We start from the raw sequence: 23314 nt of genomic DNA on the forward strand, positions 1-23314 counted from the left end.
TCCACATCAAAGGAAATAATAGTTTCACTGTATTTTGCATCAGCCAAACTAACCTTTATATTGCATGTTCTGGACATTTAATGGAATAATGGAAGACTGTTATCATGTTACCCTAGTCCTTCTCTTCATTAGAACAGACATACTTAGTTCCTGCAACCTTTTGCTATACCATTTAATTTCCAGCTCCTTATCATCTTTGTTGCTTTTCTTTGCCCTCTCAACATCCTTTTTATATCATGGTCACCAGAACAGGACAGTATCCCAAGTGTGGACTTACCAGTATGATATAAAGCAGTAATATCATATCATGTGATCTTGATATTATTCCTCTGTTGATGCTGTCTAAGATTGCATTGGCTTTTTTAGCAGCTGCAACTCACTGCTGACTTGTAGTTAAGTGTTGGTTCATTAGGACATAGTCAGTAGTGAACTGTTGAGGCAGATACTACTGATTCTGTACCTGTGCATTTGGTTTTTCTTGCCGAAATGTAAGTCTTAATTTTTCTCACTGCTGAATTGTCTTTTCAGTGGATAAGGCCTAGTATTCAAGTCTATTAAGGTTCTTTTGAAGAGTCTTTCTTCTAAATTGTTGGCTTCCCGCATCCCACACCTCTCCCCAAAGTTTGGTATCATCTGCAGATTTGATATTTCTCATGTCCCTTTGGCTAAATCAAGATGTTGAAGATATTGGGCCTAAGGCAGAACCACTGAATGCTTGCTCCATTTTGATGTAGTTCATTGAGTGCAGTTGATCTATCAGTTGTGGTATTGTCTGATACCTCCTTGCCCCATTTGTTAACAAGACATCACATATCTGCAATTTGCAACATTCCCTTCTGGCTTTCCCATTGATTTTGCATAGTGGAAACCAGCTAGAAAAGTTGCAAATGGCAATCATGTGGCTGCAAGATATTACAACAATAGTAAGTATGTGGACCAGTTATAAATTCTTTTTTTTAGCATTGTTGTAACCTAATGGTCACTAAACAAACATTATAACCTGTATTCCTGCGTCTTGCTTTGGGTAAACATTGTTTGTTACATATTCACAAATGAGCCAGGGTGGTGCAGTGGTTAGAGTACAGTACGGCAGGCTACTTCAGCTGACTGCTAGCTGCAGTTTAGCAGTTCAAATCTCACCGGCTCAAGGTTGACTCAGTCTTACATCCTTTCTAGGTAGGTAAAATGAGGACTCGGATTGTTGGCGAAAATACACTGACTCGGTAAACCGCTTAGAGAGGGCTGTAAAGCACTATGAAATGGTATATAAGTCTAGTGCTATTGCTATTCAAACACTGGAGTACAATGGAAAGCCTCCATTGTCAAATTATTTAAATAATGTTTTGCTAAGTAATCATATATAGCCTGAGCAATTGAAGAAGGAGTTAGACAATTGCCAAATATTGACAATTAAAGTCTTCTTCCCATGAAGACACTTATTTCCTTTATTTAAAAAATACAACAACTAAGAAACATTTCAATAGAGCAGAAGTCATACTACAGAAACAAAATGTAATAATACCCAAACTACTTTCACTCGTATTTATGCATAGTTTCATTGATTGTATCTAAATTCAAATATATTGAAGAATAATTGGAGTGTTTGTTAAAGTTCTCCAATTAACAGAATTGGGAAAGTTTAGGGCAGGTGGTCCTCAACATATGACCACAATTGGGACTAGAAATTCTGTTGTTAAGCAAAATCATGCCTGATTTGACAACCTTTTCCCCATGTGTCTTCAATGAATTACACAGTTAACTGAATTGTGTGATCCTTAAGCAAATCTGGATTTCCCCTTGTTCTAAATTAACATAGAGAGGAACATTTAAAATAAAAGTTTTGAAATGTATATATAGACTAGTGATGGCGAACCTTTTCAGCACTAAGTGCCAAAAAGGTGGTAATTCACATGCACTTATCTGGGCCGTGACCAGGAAAAGAAGCTGCTCAGGGTGCATGCATGCCCGTAAAATGTACTTCCATGTGGGTAAATACACACTGTCCAGTAGGTCTTCTGGTTACTTCCATGCATGCACATGTGCCAATCAGCTGGGCGGTGTACATGCTCATGCTGGAAAACAGAAGACCAGCTCTTCTGGTTTCCGGCACTGCTGAATGCACAAAGGCCAGCTGATCATCATGTGTGCCTGCGTGCCAGAAACCTGGAAGAGGAACAGGCAATGCCGCATATGCCGGGCAACATGGCTCCGTGTGACACTTCAGGATTGTGTGCCATAGGTTCACCATCACATATATAGACTGTATAAAACGGGTATCAAACGCATGTCATCACATTGTCATCACGTGACATATCGTGACTTTTGCCCCTTCGCTAAAACAAGGGTGCCCTCCAGCCCAGGGGCTGTGTGTTTAACAACCCCAATATGAAACCTGGAGAACAAGAATTCAAAAAGCAGAACAAAAGGTCATAATGCTTTCCAAACTGAAAATCTAGTAATTGGACTTTTTCTTCTTCCATAATTACGCTTTTTGGTGTTGATTTAATTTAAACAAGCTTTTCTTCCATGTGCTGGAACAAGATCTGTTTGCTTAAACTGCAACTTGTTGTAGTCTCTGCCTGTTAGTGATTATAATGCATTACGTTGGTAAAAAAAAAAATACAATGAATTTGTTTGTAGATTGTTAATATTTACTTAATGTTTTGTTAAATTTTCTTTAATTTTATGTTCTTCTTTCTAAGTTTAAGGTAATAAGTGCATAGACTTACAGAGTGAACATTGTCCATACACACACAATATAACCATTTCTATAGAAGTTCCAGGGATAAATCTAGTAATTAAGCCATAATAGTCATCTTAAGCTGATAATTAGGTTTAAAAAAGAACACAAGACAGGATTAGTGTTCAGATCATGTTCCAAATACTTCTTAATTGTCTGTTTGTAATCAATCTTGATTACAGGAGGCTGTGATTTGACAAACAAAAAGAATTTCAAAAGCTTTTTCTATATTATTTTTCTATTTAGTTGGCTTGATTGTAATATTTCGCTTGGATTCCAGGGGCATACTATCAAACAAATTTGGCTTACCATCTCTGGGAATTTTTCAAAAGAACACTAGAAGTCTGCCTAAAGCTCATAATTTTTAATACAATATTCCTCAGAGCTTGCTGAAATGAGTAAGCTGTATTCCTATAGAATTGTACAAAGAACGCTGAAAATTGAAGTAGATCTTTGTGTTCTCTGCTCCCCGTGGCCTTCTAGTTTCATGACTTATTCATTGCCTGGTCTTTACTGTATTCTTAGTATTTATGAGTTCTTAAAGTTAAATAACAAAATAAGTATTCAGGAAGAAATACCAGGTTCCCTATCATGGGAAATAAATATTTTCAACTTTTAAAGAGACCCATGGTCTTTTCTTCAATTAGAAGCAGCAGCCATATCCATGATAAATTTCCCCAGGGTACCACATGCATTGATGTCACAATACATTGATTGAATTCACATATCATACTTGGGAAACATGAAACAGCTTAGCCCAGTGGGAGAAAGCACCTATTACATGAATGGGAGACTGCATATAATGAGTCCCTTCTGATCCCAATAAATAATATTGGTTAAGTCTGAAGTATGGACGTCCAGGTAGTCCACAGTGTGAAATATTCAAGAATGTCTCTGTGGGACAAATAACTTATCCCATTCAAACAGAATTAGCATTTACACAACCAATCAGAAAAGATAAATCCATAATTGTGTATGGATACTGGAACTACACCAAGGCAGCCGTGGTAAAGGTGTAACATATACACATTTAGACTGAAGCACATTTATTCAACATCAGATATTAATATCTTGGTATCTATAGCCACAATGTGCATGATAGCAATAATATCTTATCTTCAGTGTGTGTTTTGCCCCATTTTACAACTTTTCTTGCTGCAGTTGTTAGGTGAATTACTGCAGTTGTTAAGTTAGTAGTATAGCTGTTAAGTGAGTCTGGCTTTCCTTTTGAATTTGCTTGGCAGGAAGCCACATGACGTCAGGATATGCCAATAAATATATGCCAATTGTCAAGCATCCAAATATGATCATCTGACCATGGGGATGTTGCAAATGGTCATAAGTGTGGAAAAAGTATCATTTTTTCAGTGACTACTCATTTAGCACTATATACAGCACAAATAGTCTTTGTTCATCAAGCATATCTTTCAATTACAGAGTGGTTTATTTGTTTGTTTTTTGCTATTCCCATACAGGCCTTGGGAACTTTATCATCATCCTACAAACTTTTATTCATTTCTATATTCATATCTGGGCTCAAATCCAGAATGTCTTTACATATATTTATAACAGACATTGTAGATTGTTCTGTTACAAAACAAGATGCCAAATGCATTAAGTAAATGCATATTTTCATGTCTCGGAGTCCTTTTGAAAACTAACATTCAAAAATAAAAGTCTTACATTGTATTATATGAACAGCTGCAGTTTAGGTTATATATACATAGACTTCAAAAAGAGATAGCACTCATCTGACTAATATAGGGTTTAGGCCAAATAGTAACTTAGAAGCTTGATGATCGGGGCTGTTAACTTTAGGAATTTTTTGTGGGCATAATAAATACATAATATAATAGCAAATTTTATCAAGCCAAATAAATACATGGATTAAAATGAAAATTGACATTTATATATTAGTAAAGCTAATATCATCATGAGAGGTAAAGTTATAAAATTTTCTGTTGTTATATCTGTAGAAATGACTATTGCTGGGGGAAAAATACAACTGATTGAACTATATATTACCCTAAGATATGTCTAGGCTGAATAGTGCAAGCTAATTAAAGATATTTTAGGATGCACTTCAGAGCACATTTATCTAGAAGCAATTCATACCTAACTCAACCAGCACAAACCGAGTTATTTAATGCAGTGAGCTTTGCCTTGTCAATAGTTTAAATCTGCGTAAATTTACATATAAATAAGAACATATTTAGTGGTGAAGAAAGTATACTTTCTGTGTTTTTAAATTATGCTTGCCCTTGTCACAACAGACATCGTTTTAGAAAAAGTGTTCTTTCCAACTGAAAACCATTTCTAAGAAACTGTTTGCTTTGTATGTTTTTTGTGAGTATTTATTTATACTTGTTTAATGTTGGAAAAATAAGAGCAAACCCATCTTAAATTAAAACAGGCCATTGGTCTATCTTTGTGGTATTTCAGGTCTTTAGACTAGAATCAGATGAGAGGGTTGTATTAAAGTGGTGATGTAACACTGGAAAAATGCAAGAATTCTTTCTTAATCATGATGTAACCATGGTATAAGTGAGTGATGGCTAACCTTTTCTGGAACCCAAACTCCCAAAATGCAATGTGCACTCCCACCCCCATGCATGCACCCTGTCCCCATGCATGCACACACGCCCCTGCATGCCTCCCTGCCCACCGCACATGCGTGCATGCTCCTGCATTTCATTTCATTTATTTGACATTTATAGGCCACCCTTTTCCCTGAGGGGACTCAGGGCAGCTTACAATTAATAGGAAGGGAGTGCAAGCCAAAACACAAGGGAAAAAAATGTGAATAAAAAAATAAACCAGTAAAACACAACATTCATTCAGCATTCGGGTGGGGCGAAGTTAGGGTCTTATCCCCAGGCCTGACGGGATAGCCAGATCTTGAGGGCTGTGCGGAAGGTCTGGACGGTGGTGAGGGTGCGAATCTCCATGGGGAGATCGTTCCAAAGCGTCGGAGCTGCAACTGAGAAGGCTCTCCTCCGCGTAGTCGCCAGTCGGCACTGACTGGCGGATGGAATTCGGAGGAGGCCTACTCTATGCGATCTGATGGGACGAAGGGAGGTAATTGGCAGAAGGCGGTCTCTCAAATAGTCAGATCCACTACCATGGAGGGCTTTATGAATGGTGAGTAGCACCTTGAAGCGCACCCGGAGATCAACAGGTAGCCAGCGCAGCTCACGGAGGATCGGTGTTATGTGGGCGAACCGTGGTGCGCCCACGATCACTTGCACGGCCGCATTCTGGACTAGCTGAAGTCGCCGGATGCTCTTCAAGGGCAGCCCCATGTAGAGCACATTGCAGTATTCCAGCCTGGAGAACACAAGGGCTCGAGTGACTGTTTTGAGGGCCTCCCGGTTCAGGTAGGGCCGCAACTGGCGTACCAGGCGAACCTGGGCAAATGCCCCCCTGGTCACAGCTGACAAATGATGGTCAAAAGTCAGCTGTGGGTCCAGGAAGACTCCCAAGTTGCGGACCCTGTCTGAGGGGTATAAATTTTGACCCCCCAGCCTGAGTGATGGAACGTTGGCCAAATTGTTGGGAGGGAAACACAACAGCCACTCGGTCTTGTCTGGGTTGAGTACCAGTTTGTTAGCTCTCATCCAGTCCTTAACGGCCTCAAGACCCCGGTTCATCACGTCCACCGCTTCATTGAGTTGGCACGGGGCGGACAGATACAACTGAGTATCGTCCGCGTATTGATGGTATTTTATCCCGTGCCTCCGAATGATCTCACCCAGCGGTTTCATGTATATGTTGAATAGTAGGGGGGATAAGACCGAGCCCTGCGGCACCCCATAAGTTAGGGGCCTCGGGGACGATCTCTGCCCCCCCACCAACACCGACTGCGACCTGTCCGAGAGGTAGGAGAACCACTTCCCCCCCCCGGCATCTGTGCATGCGCATATAGCCATACGCTCCATATGTGCCTCATCATGTGTGGCAGACGCCAGCTAGCAGGTGGGAGGCGTGCACGCATGCACAGCAAATCTGAACTGGGGCGACGGCTTGCATGCCCACAGAGAGTGTGCTGTATGCCACTTCTGCCACATGTACCATAGGTTCACCATCACGGGTCTAAGTAATTATGGTTAACTTCTTAATATAATTCTGCTAAATTTCAGCTCAGTAATGCTTTGTATTAAGAAAATATAACTTCTCTGTTACTGTGACATTTGCATAACAGTAGCTGGGACAGAAATTTTAAATCTGGTTGCTGTGCCTACACGCTGATGCTTTAAATTTGTAAAAAATAATAAGTTTTTTACGAACTATATGTGACCAGCGAGACCTCACTGCAGAAGGCAATTGGCAACTGCTTTTTTTGACATGGAGCAGCAGGAGTGTGGCTGCAGTAATCAGAAAGCCAGACTGACCTCCTGCAGAATTTCTGGTTTCAGGCAAAACAAGAAACTGATTACTTTATTCAATTTCAATGTCCAAATGTGACTCTAGGTTGGTGTCTTGGTATGTTGGTCCCCGATTAAAATTTCGAGATAGGAAGGCCCTTAATTTATGGTTTATTTGAAAGGTTCCAAGATAAAAAAAGGATTTTATAAGAAAGAGAACCTGGAACATAGAATTGCATTTCTTTTTATAGTTTGCACAACAAAGATACTTCAAAGTAAAAATTGGTTGGATTAGGAAAAGTCATCTGTCTATTACATCATGAAAAATTAGACATCCAACATAATGTAAGCATAAGAGTTGAAAAGAACATTGTATTCTGAATAAAAGTAAAAGAAACATTTGCAAAGGGAAAAAACATCAAAATGCGTATTGGTAAAGATACATTCAAGTGTTTTTCCAACCACTGAGCTCAAATCCTTATTTTGTTTGTTGAAACTTGGAACAGCAGAAAACCAAAGTATTTTATTTAGAATGTATCAAACATTTGGCCAATCCTAGTTTTTAAAAGAAAAGGCTTTTTTACATTCTTCTTGAAGTTTACGGATTATGCAAATAATTAGCAATGCATTTGAAAAGAAAAAAGAAACAAGACTAATTAAAATACAAAAATACCCATAGTAGTTAACCAGTGCAATAGTACTGCAAAAACCATATTGCAAGTGTTACAAAGTCCATACTGCATGGTCCTCACTTTTCATGGCTTCATTAACTTAACTAACTGCCATTTGCTTGCTTATATATTGGATTTAATTGTAATGTAATGAAGGAGATTCTCTACAGTTACCACAATAGTGTCCAACCTTGACAAGTTTAACACCTATGGACTTCAACTCAGAGCTCTCTAGTCAGCGATGCTGATTAATCTGATTTACTGGTAAACCCTTGACATCAAACCCGCATTTGAATGCTTAAATTCCATGTATTTTGTCACATTACAGTGCTCCCACCAAGTAGTTGCAAATAATATTTCCAAAGGTAGTGAAATTAGAAGCAGACCTAAGCCATAAATAGAATAGTTGCTAAATAGTTCCTTTTAAAAAAATCAAAAATTTACATGTTCTGCTTTTTCAAATAAATGTAGCACATTTATTTAGCTGTCTCTTCTATAAATAAACCAATTACATTTTCTAGCATGGTAATCATTATCTCTGGTAGCATTAAATCTCAATAGGAATACTTATTCAGTGTTTTTAGAGGCTCAAGGAAAATGCAGTCTTTCCTGAATATGTTCTTGGGAGATCACAATTTATTCCATTTCTTCCTAATTTGGCCATGAAGAGAAACTCTATAAGCAGAATGCAATAGTCAATATAGAACACTGAATTTGTTACATGGATGAATAGTCAGCATTAATAGTTTGGTGCAGTAGAATTTGTTACTATTGTTCAGTCACTAAGTCATATCCTTTTCTTCACAACCCCATGAACCATATCATGCTGGGCTTCCCTGTCCTCCTGGAGTTTACCCAAATTCATGCTCATTGCATTGAGGACACTATCTAACCATCTGATCTTCTGCTTGTCTCTTGCCCTTTTGCCTTCAATCTTTCCTAACATCAGAATCTTTTCCAAAGAGGCATCTCTTTTCATTTGGTGGCCGAAGTATTCAGGCTTCAGCTTCACTTTCTGTTCTTCCAAAGAACAGACAGGGTTCCCCCAGCCATTTCATTTTTTTCTGGGTATACTTATAATTGCCCTCCGCTCTTTCCCTCTTCTCTGACCTAAAGGGCTAATATTCTGGTATCCTATCTTTTAGCCTTTGGGTCAGGGGTGGATTCGGGCAGGCACTACTGCTGGTTCGCTCATGTGTGCATCATGCACGCATGTGCAGTGCAATAAAAATGGTTCTGCACATACACAGAAGCAAAAAACAAGATGGTGGTAGCTATGGCACCGCCTGGAGAAGCAGTTCAAGGCGTGGCAGGCCTGGGTCACTGCCACTTCCAGTGAACAAAATGCAAAACAAAAACATTGTAAGGGTTTTTGTTTTAACTATTTTAGGGTCAGAAATTGTTATTCAATGGCCTGCCTTCCTGTTGAAAATGAATTTAAGAAGGTGGAATAGAAACATGTTCATGCAACAAGAGATAAGATGATAAAGGAACTAATCTGCCTTATTGTATACTCTTATAGTAATATTTGTTTTGGTAAAGGAAGTTTGAATTTGATCATATTTTTCATTCTCCCTGATAACAGGCCAAACTTAAGGGGGAATGCATGGAATAGCTATAGCCTCTGCTGAACTGGGGAACTAAACTGGCTTGAAATGTGCAAGATTCTGATTAGTTAATCTTCCCAGTAAAAGCTTCAAATTAAAATAATGTGTATGAATTTAAAGTTTCAATCCTAAATTGATCTAAGGGAGTTCAGACCAAAATTACTTTGCCTCCTTTGGCATCCTTATTGTTTGGCTGTTTGAATGCTTCTTTTGCTCTGATGGTTGCTGATAATTCCGTTTTAGATAGCAGGATAACAATACAAGGCCGAACAATACAAATTAAACATACCTATACATACCATGAATATTAAAATTGATTTTATTTCTTTGCAATTCATATTAATTTATTTTTTATTTTTTATTAGCATAAAGTACTTTTCATACTAAGCTATTTTCACAGTGGAATTGCTACTCTTATGCTCTGGTTCCACCATCAATGTCTTCTGTAGGTGTGTGTCCTCATTTCTGAGTTTTTGGTACAACAAGGAGATAGCAATAGAAATAGCAGTAGACTTATATACCGCTTCATAGGCCTTTCAGGCCTCTCTAAGCGGTTTACAGAGAGTCAGCATATTGCCCCCAACAATCTGGGTCCTCATTTTACCCACCTCGGAAGGATGGAAGGCTGAGTCAACCCTGAGCCGGTGAGATTTGAACCGCTGACCTGCTGATCTAGCAGTAGCCTGCAGTGCTCCATTTAACCACTGCGCCACCTTGGCTCAAGGCCCACCTTGGATCTTAAGAGGGACTGTCCTCAATCTCATTTTAGCACCAGTTTAGTCATATGTTACTCTACCCTTTGAGACCAGGAGCACCAAATTGCATCAACATCGTTTCAGGCTACAAAGATCATACATGTCAAATTTAAAGCCTAAATTTGCAGAAAAATATTATTGAGTTCTTCTTCCTTTTATATTTCTGTATTACTATTGTCGTGTGTTGCTTGTATAGCATCTCAATTGTGTGATCTTGAATTCCCTTCTTGGAGCATTTCATTAATACTCCATAAGAATATCAATTGTCTCTCATTTCATTAAACTGAGAAACCTGAGAAAAGAAAACCAGGTACAAATCAAGATTTTAATTCAATATTTGGAAAAGGGCTTTTCCCAATTAAGTTTAGTTACGTTGAAATGAATGTTGAAACTATAATAGATAGATACACTGTGCTCCAACCAAGATTGGCATTGACACAGTGAAGCATTTCTTCTTCCTTTGCATCTGACTCCAGTCTTGCCTTTCTCCTTATACCCAAGAGGTTGAAGGAACAGAAAATCTAGTTATCTGGTGACTCTATGCGTGTGTCACTGATGACCTAAAGTTAGCTCCCAAGACAGCTTCTGGATTTAGTACAATAAGAAAGACATTCAGTCTTTTGATGTCTAGAGCTACGTTCCTTCCTCCCACTCTCTCCTCTTTGTATTTCTGAAAAAAAGAAAAACTTACAGCAATTCTTGAGTACAAGTCAAACTCGGATGAAAGAAACTTTCAGTGGCTGTATTAGCATCTCACATCTCCACCTCCCCCATTACCCCTCTTGATTGCTATAGACATCTGCCTTTGTAAACACCATGTCAGAGTCCAGCAGAGACGTTTTATATTCATTGTTCCTCCAAAATAAATAAAAGAGGGAAAGATTACATGAACTGGATAAAGACATCCCATTGCTAATAACTGAGCCATGTTTGTAATTGCTAATAACCAAGCTATGTAACAATCTGGGAATGCTATGAAAATGTTGATCTGGCCTGAATTAAAAGATACAGATGGTAACCTTATTGCATATTTCGTCAAAATTGAAGCTGAAATTTCAATGAGAGCTAGGGGAAAGAGAATGTCGTGATTTATGAGCATACTCACATTTGTTTCTAGACTTTTTGAAATGGTACATTTATGCTGAGACCTTTAGTAACTGATGCTAATTAATTTTACATCAAAACTGATAGACATTATATTTCACTTTATTAAAAAATCAATGTGTCTACTGAATTATGCAGCGTTTGTGTAGTCAAACACTGTTTTTATTATTAATAATGTTATATTTTCAGCCTGTAATGATCTCTTGGATAATGATGATGCACTGATAGTGGAACCTGAATGAAATTTTTGTCCCCGTTTTAGCAATTTTTGAGGATAGAATTTGTTAAAAAGTAAAATAATTTTTTAAGCATGCTGGAGATACTTTATACCAATTTCACAGCTTAGATTTTAAAATTATATTGGTCTAAATCTGTGGCAAGTATACATGTTTTATCAGCTCCCTCTTTTGGGGTTGATAGGGGCTAAATCAATGAACCATAGACCATAGCTTGTCCATACTCATTTTTGAATCTCTCCAAGTAGCTATCTGACATTTTAATCAAATATAGTGAGCAGAAGTAATAATGTATGACTTTTCCTTTCTGAGGAACTAGCCAAAAGGATCAGACATTTTTCAGGATTCCAAGAGATCTTCCATAATTTTCATGCAACAGTAATAAGCAACAAGCAACATAAGATCTGTTCAAGGACCCAGCAGATCTCCTTGACATGAGAATTTATATTGATATCTGCATATAACTTCTTGAAAATGCTATGTGAAATAATACCTCTGCTACAAAAAAATCATAGTGGTCAATGTTTCCCTTTGATAGAATAGGAATAGAATAGATGGAAAACCATCCTGCCTCTTCAGATGAATTTCCTGTTTATCAAATATAAAGTTCATTTGAAAAATCTCTAGACTGTTGAGGTTGTATTTACAAAACAATCTTGTCTTTAGTCAGCAGTAAACTTTATTTTGTTCAATTAATGTTCTTTTTCTAAGAATGTTTGTGCCCCAGTTTTTCCATTGGGATATTCCCTAAATGTTATTGGAATTCATATGACATTCTTTACATTCAGAGGCTGAATACCAGGGATGGGCAATCTCTCTTCCCTGGTCTTCCTTACACAGCTGTCATTTGAGCCATTTCTGATCTGTATCTGTGTCACTTCAAATCTGGGTTGACTCCTGGAGATTTCCTGGATTGGTCTCTACCGTTTTCTTGACATGGAAGCATTTGCCGTTGCTTATTTCTTAGGGCTGAGAGAAAGTGATTTTCCCAAGATCAACCAGCTTTGTGTTTAAGGCAATTTACAATCTCCTGGTTTCTCACCAAGAAACCTTCAAGAATTATCCAGGCGTTGCCAGAAGTATTGTTTAAAATTGTACAGAAATCAGATAAACAATTTTGTTTGGAAAAAACTTGTGGGTTTCTTATACTGAAGTGCTTTTAGCTTAATTAGTATATGATTGATTTTTGTTGTCTAAAAGTGAGTCATATTCATGTGGTATGTGCAAGAAATAAAATGATATTGTGTACTACTGGCAAGCTTTTATAATTGCTCTATAACCACAGTGGAACAATAGCCTAACTTTTCAGGATGTCATTGATTTTACTAAAGTCGCATAAACTGAAAATGTAGCCCAAATTAACTATGGGTCTTGCATTGACTAATCTCCTGGTTTTGACTTCATATGTTGTAATTTGTATTTAATGACATTTCTTCTGAACTCAGATAAGTAGGTTAATTATTATCATGTTTCCTAACTGAAGTTAGAATTAGCATGTTTTATAATTAAAGGACTCGCTAATAGAAAATGGAAATATTAAATTGCCTTTTCCAGATGGTTTGACATTAAAGAAAGGGGGGGGGGAATGCCAACTAGTTCTAGGAATTACTGTTCCCAAAATTATGTGATGCTAGCAACAATAGTGCATCATAAGAATACAGATGAGTTCAAAAGCTACCAATGCTGTTTCATTCCACTGTCAGTTGAGGTTAGATAAATCAGTTCAATGGATCTAATGCTTTAACATTTTTATTTTATTGCTTTTACATTCAAAAATGACAAAAACAACAAAGCATACAACAAAGAACATAACATTATGTATTAAATATAGAAAATAATTCAGGCGAATTTTAGATTCATCATAACATTCAGTGGGGGTTGCCAATTTTTTTACTACTGGTTTGGGCGCATGCGCAGAAGCAGCTGGGTGGCTGGCCGGAGCCTCCCATCACAGCTACTACCAGTTTGCCCGATCCGGGGCAAACCAGGAAAAACCCACCTCTGATTACACTTTCACTACACAACCTTCTTTCTCTTACAATAATAAATAATTCATAAAGAGAATATGGGCACATGTTACTCCAAGAAATCTGTTGCCTTTCCAACTGCAAGATAGTCCTTGACATACAACTGAAATGGAGTCTGCCTACTATTGGTGATACATTGTGACAATTGTAAAGTATCACAAATTTTAATTCTAAAGTTTTGGAAAGTACCGTATTTTTGGAAGTATAAGATGCACCTTTTTCCCTCAAAAAAGAGGCTGAAAATCTGGGTGCGTCTTATACACTGAATACAGCACTTTTGCCTCCTGAAACTCCGCCACTTCACCAAAATGGCCGTGCATAACTTGTAGGAGGCTTTCAGAAAGCTTCTGGGGGATGGGGAGGGCAGAAATGAGCAAAAAATGGGCTATTTTTGCTCATTCCCCCCCTCCCGGAACACTCTACAAGCCTCCTAAGGGCTATTCCTGCCCTTTAAAAAAAAACTGGCTCATTTTTGCGAAAAATGGACCGTTTTTTGGAGGTTTGCAGACTGCAAAAACTTTTTTTTTTTAAATTTGTCTCTTCAAAACCTTGGTGCGTCTTATACTCCGGTGGATCTTATACTCTGAAAAATACGGTAACTAATATCCATCTATTATGGTATCTGGATTTGGCCTTGGGAGATTGGGCCCAGAGACACTACCTAAGGAAGGGTTAGATAAGAGACAGCATAGTCCACAGCTGGATAATGAGTAGGCAAGAAAAGCCCTGATAGTGCAGTGGTTAGAATGAGGTATTGCAGGCTGCCAGGAGTTCAATCTTGGCCAGCTCAAGGTTGATTCCGCATTCCATCCTTCTGAGATGTGTTAAATAAGGACCCAGATTGTTGAAGGCAATAGGCTGACTCTGTGAACTGCTTATAGAGGACTGAAAAGCATTATGAAGTGATATAAAAGTCTAAGTGCTATTGCTTTTGCAATCAAAAGAGACCTCCTTAAAAGAAAGACAAGGAGAGAGATAGCAATTTGTGTATTCATACTTACAAGATTCTGTTAATATAGCCTTATAATGAAATAGCATTAGTCTATCAGATCATGTTTTCTCAGCAGTATTCTTAAACTGTTTCTAAAAGAAATATTGCCAATTTAAATAATCCAAAACACATTGCCATGCCGTAATAATTAATGAGCTTTAGATGCTATTAAGGAATCTGGTCCAAATTATGCAATTCAGAGATGCTTTAATTTTATATGCTGCCATTTCACAATTATAGGCAATCCAAATTCATCTTGCAATAATTCAAATAGTTTAATAATTTGATTGGCAAAAGCTGGTTCAAAGTACCATATCTGTAATGTCCAATAAAAAAAAACCAAATGCCCTCCTGTAATTTTCAAACTCTTGTCCTAAAATATATATACCATCAATAGTGGGTTTTATTTTTTTCAGGGTCATAGCATTAAAATTAAAATTTCCACAATCATCTGATGGCCATAATTTAAAGTAAAATTCAGCTGGTTGTTCTTCCATTAGAAAAACATGTTGATATCTTAAACTTTTAAAAATAACTTCGAGTATTTTTTTTAAAGTTTAATTGGATTTTCATTTTTAAATATACATCAATATCAATACATGAACTGTGTGGCCTCGGGGTATAATTCATTTTGATACAAATAGCAATAATAGCAATATTTGTTACATTAATAAAAGTTATTAATATACATATTTGTTTTAGAGTAATTATTCAATATTTCATTTATGTTCCATTTTAAAGCCAATAATATTATTAAGTGTACCATCATTCAACCTCTAATCTAGATATTAATCTAGATATTACTTACCGTATTTATCGGCGTATAACACGCAGTTTTAAAACTAAAATTGGAAGCTTAAACCCTGCCTGCGTGTTATACGCCGATCTCAGCCTGGCGGCAGCGTCACACAAACTGTGGAAGGAGGGGGAGGAGGAGGGAACCAAAGAGAGCTTTTACAGAGTCTGCGCCCCACAGCCAGGACCGTCCTGGCACCTCCAGCCGCGTTTCTTCCTGCAAAGCCCTTCGGGCAACCTGAGAGTTCCGCTTGACGCCAGAAGGGCTTTGCAGGAAGAAACGCGGCGTTTCTTCCTGCAAAGCCCTTCTGGCGTCAAGCGGAACTCTCGGGTTGCCCGAAGGGCTTTGCAGGAAGAAACGCGGTGTTTCTTCCTGCAAAGCCCTTCTGGCGTCAAGCGGAACTCTCGGGTTGCCCGAAGGGCTTTGCAGGAAGAAACGCGGCGTTTCTTCCTGCAAAGCCCTTCTGGCGTCAAGCGGAACTCTCGGGTTGCCCGAAGGGCTTTGCGGGGAAGAAACGCGGCTGGAGGCGCAAGGACGGTCCTGGCTGTGGGGCGCAGACTCGGTAAAAGCCTCTCTTTGGTTCCCTCCTCCTCCTCCTCCTCCTCCTCCTCCTCCTCCTTCTTTCTGGAGCCCCTTCCTCAAAGATTTGGTACCAAAGCAATGGTGGTGAGGAAGTTGTGTCTTTTGGATTTTGCACTGTTGTCTTTTCAATGGTTCTCAGACTGGTTGAACCTTTAGCAGCTGGGGTGATATTCTTTACTGTTAAGGTTACAATTGGATGTGTTGGACAAATCTTAAAAGATGAAACTTTTATTAAAACGTTTGACTTAACTAAAAACGTCTTCCTTTTTCTTCTTCTTCTTAAATATGATTTATTTATTTATTTTTACTTCAGAAGTTTGATGACCGTTGTACAAACTAATCCAACCTAAATGTAGAGGAGGAGAAGAAGGGGGGGGATTTAAAAAGAGCAGAGGAAAAAGAAAAGAAAGCATGAAGAAAACATAAAGAAAGGGATGGGAGGGAGGGAAGGAAGGAAGGCACTTTATGTTGAAACAGAAAATATTATATAAGGAAGAAAATGGAAATAACTTTTTGCTCAAAGAGGTGTTTTTTCATTTCATATTTGCCTTTTAAGAGGAGTTAATGTTATAATTCATGTTCTAATGTTATAAATTTTAATCCAACATTAAGTTCCGAGCTTCCAAGTCATTTATTTTTAATGAAAAAAAATTTTACTCAAATTTTTGTGTTAAAATGGGGGATGCGTGTTATACGCCGGTGCGTGTTATACGCCGATAAATACGGTATATTCTATTATATAAAAATTATATCTACTAATATGCCCTCGATTTCTTATTTCTACCTCTATTCTAGCTTCTAATCAGGCCACAATTACAAATCCTAGTGTTTGTACACATGTTTATATTAAGACATAGTCCTTCATTATTTGGTTGTTTAAGATCACAATACACCATTCAAGTACCAATTATCCTATTATTTAAACCTTCCTAGTAGTACCATATTTCAATCTTTCCTTCTAACTATTGCTTTATATAAAGGTCTGTATTCTTATTTCTACCTCTATTCTAGTTTTTAATCAGGCCATCATTATATTATATTATATTATATTATATTATATTATATTATATTATATTATATTATATTATATATATATATATATATATATATATATATATATATATATATATATATATATATATATATATATATATATATATATATATATATATATATATATATATATCCTTTCTATCCATCATCTCTTACCCGTTTTAATACTTCAATTCTTATTCATTTTTTTTAGCCTGCCTCCCACACTCCTCTTGGATCTTTGTCTCTATAAGCACATGTGTCTTCCCTATTGAGTCTGAATATTTATCCCATCTCTATCCTCCTAAGCAGATCTCCAGGGTGTCCATCCAAGCACCTATCTCCCTTTTGAAAGTATCTTCCAGCTTATCCAATTCCATTTTAAAAGGTCTGAAGGTACTTTTCCCTTGGTTTATTTCATCAGTCATTATTATATTTATCGTCTTTTCCTTCTCATCTTCTTACTTTATTTGCTGGCTTGTTTATTCTATCTTTTCCTCCATTCTTAGCCCTACATGGTATTGGACCTGGGTACTTGAGAGACCGCCTTCTGCCAATTACCTCCCATAGACCCATTAGATCCCACAGAGTAGGCCTCCTCCGAATTCCATCTACCGGCCAGTGCCGGCTGTCGACCACCCGGAGGAGGGCCTTCTCTGTGGCTGCTCCGTCCCTCTGGAACGATCTCCCCGTGGAGATTCAGACCCTCGCCACCCTTCAGGCCTTCCGTATAGCCATTAAGACCCGGCTGTCCCAGCAGGCCTGGGGTTGTTGAGTTCCACCCCTACTCGAATTGGCTGTTCTTGTTGTGTTTTTTAAATTGTTTGTATTGTCCTGTTTTGTTTTTGTCTTACTTTTCTGTATTGTTCTCCCCTCCCCTTGGCTTTTGTTCAGCCGCCCTGAGTCCCTTTGGGAATAGGGCGGCATACAAATCAAATAAATCCAAATCCAAATCCAAATCTTTCTGCGGTCTCCTTTCTTTCCTGGACTCCTTGATCTTCATTCATTATCAGTTGTAGCATATTTTCTATTTTCCCGTTTATGCCTTGCAATAGGTTCTTTATCTCTCTGTGATTCTTTTCCATAGTACCTCTAATGCTTTGAAACATCAATAAGGGTGTCCTCTGTTCTATGAGAGAGGTCTTTTGCTTGACACTGATGAAGGTTACAGTGCCTCTTTTCCGAACCAATGTTGGAAAAGCTGATTGACATATACAGTTATGCGTATCAGTTTTCAGATACTACCAATGCTATACTCATTCACAGGCAAATATACTTATGATTGAATGTGAATTTGAATTTGTTCCCAAGAACAGATAATCCATCCTAACGGTTCCTCTGGTTGCTATTATGAAATATCCTACAAGTTAATTAACATTCATGCTTTGTTATTACATTTACTTTTACATGATGAAAGCATATCTTCTGTTTTTAACACACACAAAAACCCCCACAAGTGCTCTTTTGGGGTGATCTATGATGTCAACCAACTGTAAGACAAAAGACACAAAATAAATTGATTAGTATTTCACGGTTAGAAGATAGTTTAACATAGATTGCACCAGTTAATTTTCAGATCCAAATTTGCCTTGACTGAACTGACAAGGATGGTGAAAAGTTAATGCCTTAATAATAGGTGAAAATTTGAAGCTGCCAGGCTTATGGATTGCCTTGTACTTAGAAAGCTTTTAGAAGTTCTAGATAAAGAACTGCTTGCTTGAGATACCTAGGGATCATAGTCTTTGTAAAAGGTACACATCACAACCCTCTCACCAAAACTGCTATTGGAAGACTACGCGTGGTATTTAATCTATAACCTTCTATGCGCAGCACCCTGCAGTGGTCCACAACACAGGAAATCAGGAGGCAAAATGATCAAAAGTCTGTTAAATGTCACACAACAGGACAGTGTTTTAGCCTATTACCCCTGATGCTCTCTTGCTTTCAGTAATAGCAAGGCACACGACTTATACAGCTTTCCATTCTACTTATGTTCTTTTTTTTTTCTCTTTCAGTTTGTTTGGAAAGTCTGTTTCTGCTTTGCTTTGTTAGAACTCCACAGTTCATGTGCCTGACTATTAAAAAATGTGTGCATGCATTTACAAATAAATATTGAAAAATAGAAAGCTATGCTGATGATTAGCACTCAACAAAAAATGCACATTTTATTTTAAACCACTTCAGGAAGCCTGCTTTTGAATTTTATATGGCTTGCTAAAGTATTATATAGAGCTGCAACAGCAAATGTGTTTAATAGCTTTAGTCCTAATATACACATTTTCCTAGTAATTATTGCCTTGTTTCTTAATGCTAAAAATCAGTAAACGTTTCTCTACAAGTATTACCTGACGTTTGGTACAACCAACTACTTTGTATCATCCTTAGTGTGTCTGTGGCTTCATCCTATCATATTGTTCTGACCTAGGCTTCCCAAGAGCCTGAAGCAAAGTCCTTGTCCTGACAAAAAACCCTTTTATTAATTTACTGTGAGTTCTGCTCATTCTCACCTAGCAAAGTCTTTCAAGGGAGGATTTACAGTCACAGACCTTATCTGGCTTGGAGAGCTGAAAGGCCAATATCTGCAAAACTTAGCAAGGAGTCTCAGAGAGTCACAAACCAATTAAGCGAACTAATTTTCTCCTGCAAACTCTATTCCCTTTTCTCTCTTCTTTTATTTTCTTTGAGAGGGGCCATTTATCAACCACCTGTGGCCTTACTTCCAAGACAACCCTGTTCTTTAGCTGTTCCCTTTATCTGCCTACTCTGCACATGCACACATTGGGAACCGGCTCCAGCTGTTTGTCTGCCTCATTGATGTCTGACTCTAAAGGCGGCTGATAACTGGCATATAGCTCTGGCTCTCTCTCTCTGCCTCTGACACAGAGCCCTCATCAGAACCTTCCCCAGACTCCAGGACTGGCCCATGTTCCTCCCCAATCGCCTCACTGTCCAACTCTGCTGCCAGCTCTGATGGCCACTGGTGGGCCCCAATTCATATTTCTTTGTGGGTCTCACAAATATGAGGACACTGACCTTCATTCATGGAAAAAATATGTAAACTGAAGATCCAGAACATGGATTTGATAATTATATATCTCCAGCAGTTCATTCCCATTGTGTCAGTTGATATTCTTTTGTATTTCAGGTAAGTCCTTGACTTACAACCACGATTGAGCCTACAATTTCTGTTGCTAAGTGAGACAGTTGTTAAGTTACATTACCCCATTTTATGACCTTGCTTGCCACAGTTGTTAAGAGACCCACCACAGCTGTTAAGCTTGTTTTAAATGAATCTGGCTTCCCTGTTGATTTTGTTTGTCACAAGGTGGCAAAAGCTCACATGACTTCAGGATACTGAAACCATCATAAATGTGAATCGGTTTCCAAGCATTTGAATTTTGACCATATGACCATGGGGATGTTGCGATGGTCATAAGTGTGAAAAACGGTCATAAGTCACTTTTTCCAGGACTGTTATAATTTGGAACAGTCATTAAATTAACTGTTTGAAATGGAGAACTACCTATACTTGAAATTTTGATCAGAAACTAGAGAGCTACTTTCTGCAGTCGTGACTTAAGCACCACTGATTATTATCATGAAAATAAATCATTATAAACGATTAAATAATTATGAATCTAAATCTGGCTATGTGAGATATGAAGCATTTTACTCAACTAAATATTAAACTGCACAGATACATCTGTGTTTGCATCAATGAGATTTTCAGAAAAGTAGTTACAACAGCTTTCAAAATGAATAGATATTACAATCTTACAAAGGAGTTGAATAAAGCCTGCCATACTAACAATTTGGAGTTTGTTTTCTGAGGGACCACTCTTCTTGTTCTGGATTTATCTAGTCAGTAAGATTTTCAGGAGAGATCCTCTTCAAAATGTTTCTATGCTCATGCTTCTTGGTCATCCAGAATATATTTTCCTGTGTCACTTCTGCAGTATTGTTTGATCTGCTTTCTCCATTTTATGAAAAAGAAAATTAAGGCACACAATTTGAACCAGGATTTTAAAAACTATTTTAAGGAACAATCTAAGTCTGTGTTTAGCATTTTTAAAAATTTGGGTGCATGTAGACACTAGGGATGCAGTCGCTCAGTGGCTAAGATGCTGAGCTTGTTGATCAGCAAGGTCACCAGTTTGAATCCCTAGCGCCACTTAACGGAGTAACCTCCCATTACTTGTCCCAGCTTCTGCTAATTTAGCAGTTTGAAAGCATGTAAAAATGCAAGTAGAAAACTAGGAATCATCATTGGTGGGAAGGTAACCATTCTGTGTGCCTTCAGCATTTAGACATGCCGGCTACATGACCACGGAGATGTCTTCGGACAGCACTGGCTATTCAGCTTTGAAACAGGGATGAGCATCACCTCCTAGAGTTGGGAACAACTAGCACATATGTGCACGGGGAACCTTTACCTTTACATTGTCAACTACTTTGATCATCCTACATGGCAAGACGTCAATGAAATAAGCACACAATAAATAGTAATACAAATAACCTTGTGAAGTCCTTGGTGATCTCCAAGCTTGGTTGTTTACTTGTAGACATTTCATTACTCAACTAGGTAACGTCCTCAATGAAATGACCTTGCTTTTTCTTTTGTAAGTGTGGGAAAGCTACTATTGTCAAATAGTATTATATCAGCTTTGCCTATGGTGTTTTATCTTAATACGCTAGCATATTTACCGTCCAGTTGTTATCAAAGATATCTTCTATTCATAATATTGTTCGAGTACTGAGCACTCAATCAGATCTAAATCTGAGAAATAAGATAGTTGCTGAGAGACTAGTATATACAGGAGTTTTCCCTTTTTCATCTAAAATAAATTCCTATTTTCAAAGAAAGGCCTTTTTAAAAAATATTCTTCAGCAAAGCCAGATAAAATAAATATTGAATATGACTATTTCTTAGATGCATTAAAAATTTATTACTTTGGGACATTTAACTGAACTATAAGAAATATCATGGTAGTCCTTAATTAATGCTGAGGTCACACTGGCCATTTAATGTGTTGCAAGGTTGCAACTAAAAAAAAAATCCCTTTTCAAAAGTAAGTGAAAAGATCCTGAATCACTCATCTCAAACAAAAAGAAATTCATGAATATCCCTCTTTGAAGAGATATTATGTAGAAGTCAACTAGATTTAAGGGTTTTTAGTATTGCAGCCTATATTTTCTACCCTCATAATTAAAACTCATGTCTGGGTGCACAATAGACATTTTCCAATATCTTGGGAATTACACAGCCAACTCTTATTAACACTAATGGGAGTTATGTGCGTAAGTCCCTGTTCATTTAGACAAGTCTGTGCCCCCAAGCATTTATGTGTTATGAAGAGATGTTATTGTAATGATGCTTATTATGGGCAGATTTGATGTAATTGGAAGGATGGCACTATAGTTAATGTCACAGACCACATTGACAGACATAAAGTGGCTGAGCTGCCAAGCATCTCTTTGTTCTTTTTATTAAGACTTAGTGTAAACAGAAAATGTAAAGCTGTATTCGCTCAAAATTTCTTAGAATGTGGGCTGAATAGAATGACAGGGACATTATAACTAAATATTTGGTACCATCAATTTTTACATGATACCTTATATAATGGACATGCTATAATATTCTTAAATACTGCATTTGTATTCAATACACCCGAGGATGAAATTCTCTGCTTTATATCTTGGCACTGAACTAAACTGTTCTTTTTCACTGGGTATTTATGAATTGCCAATCTCCCATAAGGCATATTTGACATTGATTATTTATTTTTTTTGTTTTATTATATTTATTTCTGCCTTGGCTTTATTGCTTTTTAAGTATAGTTCATTGATTCATATTGTTTGAACACCATTAAATTACACATACACACCCACGCCTGCACACACACAAACCAGTTGTCCTTTATTTGTGAAAATCATATTTTAATGTCAGATGCCATATTTTCTATAAATGTAGAGCCAAAACAAAATAATTGACATGTTTGGTTGATCTCCTTGTTATTTAAAATTTCTGGACAAAAGGGTCACCATGCAATATGTTGTGATCAGAATCAAGATGGATTGCCATATGGCTTTTATAATGGTATGGGCAGTTTTGCTAAATTTTAAGATTTTTAGGAAGAAATAGGAACAACAACATCATATAATAAAAAATTTTTAAAGTATGCTTATTTAAAACAATGTATTGCAGAAGTAGTTTTGAGACAGGAGTATGAATTTTCTTATAGATTAAGAATGTGTTAAAACACAAAACAAGAATAGAAATCAAGCCAAATTTCTCCTCATGTTTCTGCCTACAATTGTCAACCATGCAGTTGTCTTCAAAATATCTGGAAGAATACAGATATGCGAAGAACTGCACTACACGATCAATTTTTGCAGTAGAGGAAAGGGT

At 37.5% G+C, this 23314-nt stretch overlaps 1 protein-coding gene across 4 annotated transcripts in view; it reads left to right on the plus strand.

Annotated features, from left to right (window-relative positions):
* The window catches only part of NRP1 (neuropilin 1), a 170460-nt gene that overhangs the window by 17772 nt on the left and 129374 nt on the right, over positions 1 to 23314 (plus strand). The window lies entirely within an intron of this gene.

This window comes from Thamnophis sirtalis, unplaced genomic scaffold, assembly GCF_051295495.1.
Source record: "Thamnophis sirtalis isolate CommonGarterSnake01/CBP01778 unplaced genomic scaffold, rThaSir2_p1.2 scaffold_4, whole genome shotgun sequence".
NCBI classification, from domain to species: Eukaryota; Metazoa; Chordata; class Lepidosauria; order Squamata; family Natricidae; genus Thamnophis; species Thamnophis sirtalis.